At 40.3% G+C, this 7,919-nt stretch overlaps 1 long non-coding RNA gene across 1 annotated transcript in view; it reads right to left on the bottom strand.

The window, feature by feature from the left end:
- The window catches only part of LOC118495148, a 17,649-nt gene extending 9,933 nt beyond the window's left edge, over positions 1-7,716 (bottom strand). The window contains exons 1-2 of the long non-coding RNA XR_004897472.1: positions 7,568-7,716; positions 584-587 (exon numbers count right to left, since the gene is read on the bottom strand). This is a non-coding gene — a long non-coding RNA (uncharacterized LOC118495148). The remainder of the gene's footprint in view (positions 1-583; positions 588-7,567) is intronic.
- Positions 7,717-7,919: the final 203 nt, after the last annotated feature.

Raw genomic sequence — 7,919 nt, 5'->3', positions numbered from 1 at the left:
GTGTGTGTGTGTGTGTGTGTGTGTGTGTGTGTGTGTGTGTCCCAGCCCAGGACAGGAAATTAAGTAACAATGTAAAGATCAACAAGCCACTGACACATATGTTCAGAATTGATTAATTCAATGAATTATTATTGTTTGTCTTAAAGCCACCAGCCATTTTCATATCAGACCAACAGCATCTTTGCAGCATCCTGAACCTTGGTGGTTACTATTAGGGATGAGCAAGTACAGCATTATCTGTATCTGTATCTGTATCTGTTAACCATATGAATTATCTGTATCTGTACTCGGACTGGGCGGGGCCTAACCCGGACGTGGGCGGGATTTAACCCAGAAGTGGGTCGGGTTGTCTTGAAATGGGCGGGGCTTTAACCGGTTTGTTATTTTAAGCATGCAATTGATATGGGTTGATCAGAAATTGTTATATTTATTGCTGATTAGAAAACTATTTACATGACAGCATCAGCATTGAGCTTCAGATCACGATAACAAACAAACTATATACAGAACAAGAGCAATGAATACAACACATGAGGTTGAATTATGAAGTAAAATGTAATGAACAAGAGTTTTCATACTCAACATAACTTTCTTTTTTTAACTTTTAATTTTTTTATGATCAGTGTGATTTTTTTTTTTCCACACCAGGTATGTGTGTGTGTGTGTGTGTGTGTGTGTGTGTGAGAGAGAGAGTAAGAGAGAGAGAGAGGGGGGGGGACTGTGTTCTACAGATCAAATAGTCCGACGCTGTTTTTCAGATCTGTTTACAGCCAGCTGACGGTTTAAAAAAGAAAAAAAATCTCCGACAGGCAGAGACGCCACGTCTGAACAAACCCCACGTTTACCAGAACTCTACTGGTTAATAAGGAAGTACTACAAACCCCACGTTTACCAGAACTCTACTGGTTGATAAGGAAGTACTACAAACCCCACGTTTACCAGAACTCTACTGGTTAATAAGGAAGTACTACAAAACTCACGTTTACCAGAACTCTACTGGTTAATAAGGAAGTACTACAAACCCCACGTTTACCAGAACTCTACTGGTTGATAAGGAAGTACTACAAACCCCATGTTTACCAGAACTCTACTGGTTAATAAGGAAGTACTACAAACCTCACGTTTACCAGAACTCTACTGGTCAATAAGGAAGTACTACAAACCCCACGTTTACCAGAACTCTACTGGTTAATAAGGAAGTACTACAAACCCCACGTTTACCAGAACTCTACTGGTTAATAAGGAAGTACTACAAACCCCACGTTTACCAGAACTCTACTGGTTAATAAGGAAGTACTACAAACCCCACGTTTACCAGAACTCTACTGGTTAATAAGGAAGTACTACAAACCTCACGTTTACCAGAACTCTACTGGTTAATAAGGAAGTACTACAAACCCCACGTTTACCAGAACTCTACTGGTTAATAAGGAAGGACTACAAACCCCACGTTTACCAGAACTCTACTGGTTAATAAGGAAGGACTACAAACCCCACGTTTACCAGAACTCTACTGGTTAATAAGGAAGGACTACAAACCCCACGTTTACCAGAACTCTACTGGTTAATAAGGAAGGACTACAAACCCCACGTTTACCAGAACTCTACTGGTTAATAAGGAAGGACTACAAACCAAAGTAAAAAACAAACCTGAAACTGAAGAAACCCTAAACGTTAACGGAAAAGACCGGCGAACCTGAGAGAGAGAGAGACAGAGAGAGAGAGAGAGAGAGACAGAGAGAGAGAGAGAGAGAGACAGAGAGAGAGAGAGAGAGAGAGAGAGACAGAGAGAGAGAGATGTTCTGTGTGTGTGTGAGTGAGCAGTGCGGGACACAACAACATAATACATCTGTATGTGTGTGGGGGAGGGGCTCTGTGACGACTAGCCTATCACAGAACACAGACACAGTCAACTATCCAATGAGGATTTTTATTCAATCCGAGCACAGATATTGACTCGTAATACGCGTATAATACTCGTACTCGGCAAAAGTGCTTTATCCGTACCGAATACTCGTTTCAGCCGAGTATCCGGCTCAACTCTAATAGTAACGAAGTAGAACTACACTTAAGTACTAAAAGGCTGTATCTGTACTCTACTGGAGTATCATTTTTTTCTCCTACTTCTACTTTTACTTGAGTACATATTTTTGATGAGTTTAATACTTTTAATACTTTTTTTATGTGCTGCATTGTTACTCGTTACTGTTGTGAATTCCTCACGCTACGGAGACTGTGTAGGTTACAGTGTGTGTAGTTATGGCTACGTTAGTTATGTATAATTACGTAATTTACGTAAGAAATCCCCGAGATTGCGTTGTGTTTCTTTTCATTACGGTGATCGCCTGTTCAGAAGTCAGAGACGATGCAAGTTTGTACTCTTTCTATTTAGCCATTGTTGCAGCAGATTAAACTATTCCTGAGTTGTTTCAGTCTGTAGTGATTGTTAACTGTCTCACCCTGTGATGTACAGCTGCTAGTTTATCTGTATTTTGCTAGCTTGCTAACTTTCCACTACATCACACATTTTATTTCAGTATTTGTTAATAAGTGATTAATAACCCACTGTTGTATCAGATAGTAGTAGTTATAACAATTGTGACATTAATGTACCTTTTTGGGTTTATTTCAGAAACTTCCTTCATATCCAGCAATGTACAGCTTGTGACTGCCTGTAATGCACCGTCTTAAAACCAAGTAAAAAGTTGAACTTCAACAATATGATATTCAAAATTTGACTGCTTTCTTTAATAACTACATAACACAATACTTGTACTTTTACTTTTAGTACATCAGTAGTACATTTTAAAATAAACTACTTGCAATACTTAAGTACAAAAAATGTTGAATACTTTTGTACTTCCACTTAAGTGGGGTGCTTAAAGAGCACTTCAACTTCTACTTAAGTCATTTTTTTGATAGAGCACTTGTACCTTTACTCAAGTATGGGTCTCTAGTACTTTATACACCTCTGTTCACATCCGGGACATGGGCCGATATGATACGAACACTTTACCCCAAAGTCCAGTTGTTTAATTAGCATGAACAGGGCTTTTTTTCCCCAAAGAGCACGTTTTGCTCCCAAGTTGAAAAATGTAGGATTGACCTACATAGTCTGCTTTTACTGCTAAATTGTACAATAACACAATCATGTTATGGATACAAAACGTTGTGACGTGTAATGTTTTCTATATTCTATTGATCAAAAATGATCAGTGATGTTGAGACTACAGTAAAGGACCACCACAGTTCATGCATACATGAACCGCGGATTAATTGCAGAGTTTAACCTCCATAGTGTAAAACTACTATGTGAATGGGGCACAGCAGAAAGACGGAGCAGACGCTGCTTGTTCAGGGTTTTCATGTGTACTCCTATAGGCCTACACTTAGCATCAGGCATTAAACCAACTGTAGCCTACCAAAACACTGAAATGGACTACTATTTAACGCGACAACGAGACATATTTTTAACGGGTAATGAAACTGTCTCAATTTAATACTGATGCCGTCAGACGGCCGCGCGGACGGACAGCAGTCAGAGCTCCGGCGGAGCTCTCTGCCCGTCAGCAGCAGCTTCTCGCTGCTGCAGCCGCTCCCCCAGAGCAAGTGCATTTGAGTGAATGTCCCAATTTGAGTAACTTCTGATTGGGTCGGTCGGCCCATCTCGGGACCAGCCCGGCAGTGGCCATTATTATTACAACCATAGTGAAATCGTGCAAGTGATAAAAAAAAAAACGTTCTCTGCGCTGTTGGCCTGTAAAGACAATTTATTTGTATATTAAATTGTATAAAAAATCTGATGGCCCATATTAAAAAAAATGGTCCGGCTCCTCTGGCATTTGCCAGAGTTGCCAGATGGCCAATCTGCCCCTGTGGACTGGTCACTCTTCATAGACAGACAGCCAGATACTACAGACTCTGCTGTCTGTCTGTTGTCCTGAACTCTGCAAACACCAACAAGTTTTTATTCATATTGCTTCAATCTTTGATAAATGCTCTTTTTTTAGCCCTTTATGAAGCTCTTAACACACAAACTGCTGCTACTGTCAATAATTAGGAGGATTTAAAGTTTGTATTAGTCCCCTTAGATTAGATTAGAGAGTTTTTCTGGGTGACTGACAGCTGTCACAGATACAAAGAGGAAGATGGAACAAATGTGTGAATGTGTAACAACAAAAACCTGGCATTTGCAACTGAGTCATAAAATGAGTTAGTATCAGTGGTCTTACTTTGTGTCTGAGGGTCCAGGTTCATTACTGAAGAATAGAGGAGGATAATCGTTGGACCAATAACTCTTCATAGACAGACAGCCAGATACTACAGACTCTGCTCCGTCCTCCTCTTCCTCCAAACCACTCATCTTCTGATCTAAAGTCAGTCTGAGAGGTAAAACAGGAACACTGACTGTGAGCTCACAACATTTAAAAGAAATCAAGTTTGTTCAGGAGTCAAAAACAGGAAGCAACGATCAGGAAGTACCACACACACAGAGTATACAGTAGGATATAAAACCAGCCAGCACTCTACTAGATAGATGATAGATAGATACTTTATTGATCCCCAAGGGGAAATTCAAGGTCCCAGTAGCTTAAAGACATCACACACAACATACACATACATAATAAACAGGATGATAAAATAACAAATCCACATGAATAATATATATATATATATATAATAACATACAGATAATAACATAGTTATATATAATAACATACAGATAATAACATAGTTATATATAATAATATACAGATAATAACATAGTTATATATAATAATATACAGATAATAACATAGTTATATATAATAACACACAGATAATAACATAATTATATATAATAATATAGATAATAACAGTTTTATATAATAATATAGATAATAAAATAGTTATATATAATAATACAGATAATAACATAGTTATATATAATAACATACAGATAATAACATAGTTATATATAATAACATACAGATAATAACATAGTTATATATATAATAATATAGATAATATAATAATGGATTAATTTCGTTGGAACAAGAGAAGAAAGCCTCACTGATGTGAAGAACAGGACAGAGAAACATAGAAATGCTCTCTGGCTGCCATATGCCAACGCTCTGGTCAGGGGGGGGGCTAGACTCTCAGTACAGTGGGGGGGGGGAGCTAGTCTCTCAGTACAGTGGGGGGGTGAAGCTAGACTCTCAGTACAGTGGGGGGGCTAGTCTCTCAGTACAGTGGGGGGGCTAGACTCTCAGTACAGTGGGTGGGGGCTAGACTCTCAGTACAGTGGTGGGGTGAAGCTAGACTCTCAGTACAGTGGGGGGGTGAAGCTAGACTCTCAGTACAGTGGGGGGGTGAAGCTAGACTCTCAGTACAGTGGGGGGGCTAGTCTCTCAGTACAGTGGGGGGGGCAGTCTCTCAGTACAGTGGGGGGGCTAGACTCTCAGTACAGTGGGGGGGGGGCAGTCTCTCAGTACAGTGGGGTTAGACTCTCAGTACAGTGGGGGGGCTAGACTCTCAGTACAGTGGGGGGGGGGCAGTCTCTCAGTACAGTGGGGGGGCGGAGCTAGACACTCAGTACAGTGGGGGAGGAGCTACCAAGTCATTTTCTATCTATCTATCTATCTATCTATCTATCTATCTATCTATCTATCTATCTATCTATCTATCTATCTTCTTATATCTGATGAATGTTATAATGTGTCCCTTGTTGAGCCAGTAAGACTAAATGTCAAATAAACACAAAGAAAAGACACATTTTAACAAGTTAGTGTTGAAGAACAAAGAAACCAGTTTACCAGTCATTTAAAAATGTTTCAGCACCACGGACAGAGACAGCTGATGGACAGATACAGCTGATGATGGACAGATGATGATGGACAGAGACAGCTGATGATGGACAGAGACAGCTGATGGACAGAGACAGCTGATGGACAGAGACAGCTGATGATGGACAGAGACAGCTGATGGACAGAGACAGCTGATGATGGACAGAGACAGCTGATGGACAGAGACAGGTGATGGACAGAGACAGGTGATGGACAGAGACAGGTGATGGACAGCTGATGGACAGCGACAGCTGATGGACAGAGACAGCTGATGGACAGCTGATGGACAGCGACAGCTGATGGACAGAGACAGCTGATGGACAGCTGATGGACAGCGACAGCTGATGGCGCTGTCGGACAGCGACAGCTGATGGACAGAGACAGCTGATGGACAGCGACAGCTGATGATGGACAGAGACAGCTGATGATGGACAGAGACAGCTGATGATGGACAGAGACAGGTGATGGACAGAGACAGCTGATGGACAGCGATGGTGCTGAACAGGCAAAGTGAGCTCAATCAGAGCCACATTATATAACTGACATGGCTCTATTATATATATGTCTGATAAGAAGAGCTGGATTATCACAACGTGAGATCATATGCAGTGTTATGTGCTCCCCGCCCTGCTCTTTCTTCCTCTCTGTTCATCTCAGGTGTTCCTGATCTGTGATTGAGGGTGGCCCCACCCTGGATATAAGTGGCTGGGAGACAGAAATTGGGAAGACTGAAGCAGCACAGATCATCATTGTATTCTGTTGTTTTCTGTTATTTTTATTTTATTTTATTGCTTTGAGGATGGAGGTCTGGTAGTCTAGTTTTTGCTAAGTCCAGAAACCCAGACTTCTGTGTTATGGAGGGTTAGTCAACCTTATTATAATATTATATAATATTATATATAGGAGGAAAACGAGAGTTTTTCCAAAGAGGAAAAACCAGAAGCTACATACTGGTATTGTAGCCTGCTGCTTAAAATCTTTTCAGAAGACAGCAGTGATACTGATCTTTTTTTTAACAATCACAGCACATTTCAGAGCACATTCTCTGACAGTGACAGCAGAATACATTCCACATTTGTAGCGGACACACCACCTCTCTCTGAACACACCCACTCAGAGATGGAGCAACAGAACGACTGAAGTGGAACTGCAGAAGCAGTAGCGACACTGCACATTCCTGGAACACACACACACTCACTCTTCTGCACACTCAGAGTGTTGTGACACACACACACACACACATGGAGCAGCTGGACAGAAAAAGACTGAAATAGGTACCCTCTCAGAAGATTTGGGGGGTTTCATATCGTGTTTATTCTTCATTACTGCATTTATGATTTGATATTGCGATGTTAGAAAAGTATGATAATCCACTGACTGATGTAACCATTTCTCCCAACGTTTCTTCTCCTGATGACACTGATACACACAAGCACATTAGGAACAATAGTGAAGAACATGGGGGGAAAACGACGAGTGACGCGTTCACTACTTTCCATGTCGAGAAGACGATGGCGTTTGGAGTACAATAAGTACCACAGAGCAAATATTACTGTAATGGTTAACAACTACGTCCACTCTTATGTTTTCAACAGGCATTAGGATGTTTGGCATACAAATGCTACTAAATTGGGGCTATGTGGTTCCTCATGACCACACAAACTTAACTGATAGATTATTGATAAAGAAAGTAAATTATTCCTAAACAGCAATATTGTTAACATTGAACAATGTTCAGACACAGATCAAGGCTATTTTGTTGTGTGCTTTAGAACTTAGGAAAAGTTCCTTGTGGATCTTTTTTACATTTAAGTAATTTCACCTTCCACATTTGACAACACACAAATACCACAGTTGACTCAGACTTTTGAAAGTTTGTCTAATAGATGGAGTTCTTTTTCAGATGAAAACGATGCATTCTCTACTAATGTATGGCTTGGCCTAGTTAAGAAATGTACGCCTGATGTAGGTTATAATGACTTATGATATTAGGACATGCTTACACTCCACACTTGGTTATTTTAATGTTTCAATACATTACACATCTCTTATTAAAATGATGCACTGGTCTGATGATTCAGGTCCAGGCTTTTT

The sequence above is a fragment of the Sander lucioperca genome, chromosome 5 (assembly GCF_008315115.2).
Source record: "Sander lucioperca isolate FBNREF2018 chromosome 5, SLUC_FBN_1.2, whole genome shotgun sequence".
Classification (NCBI taxonomy): domain Eukaryota; kingdom Metazoa; phylum Chordata; class Actinopteri; order Perciformes; family Percidae; genus Sander; species Sander lucioperca.
The sequence above is the reverse complement of the archived record's forward strand: the minus strand, read 5'-3'. Positions and strand labels throughout refer to the sequence as shown.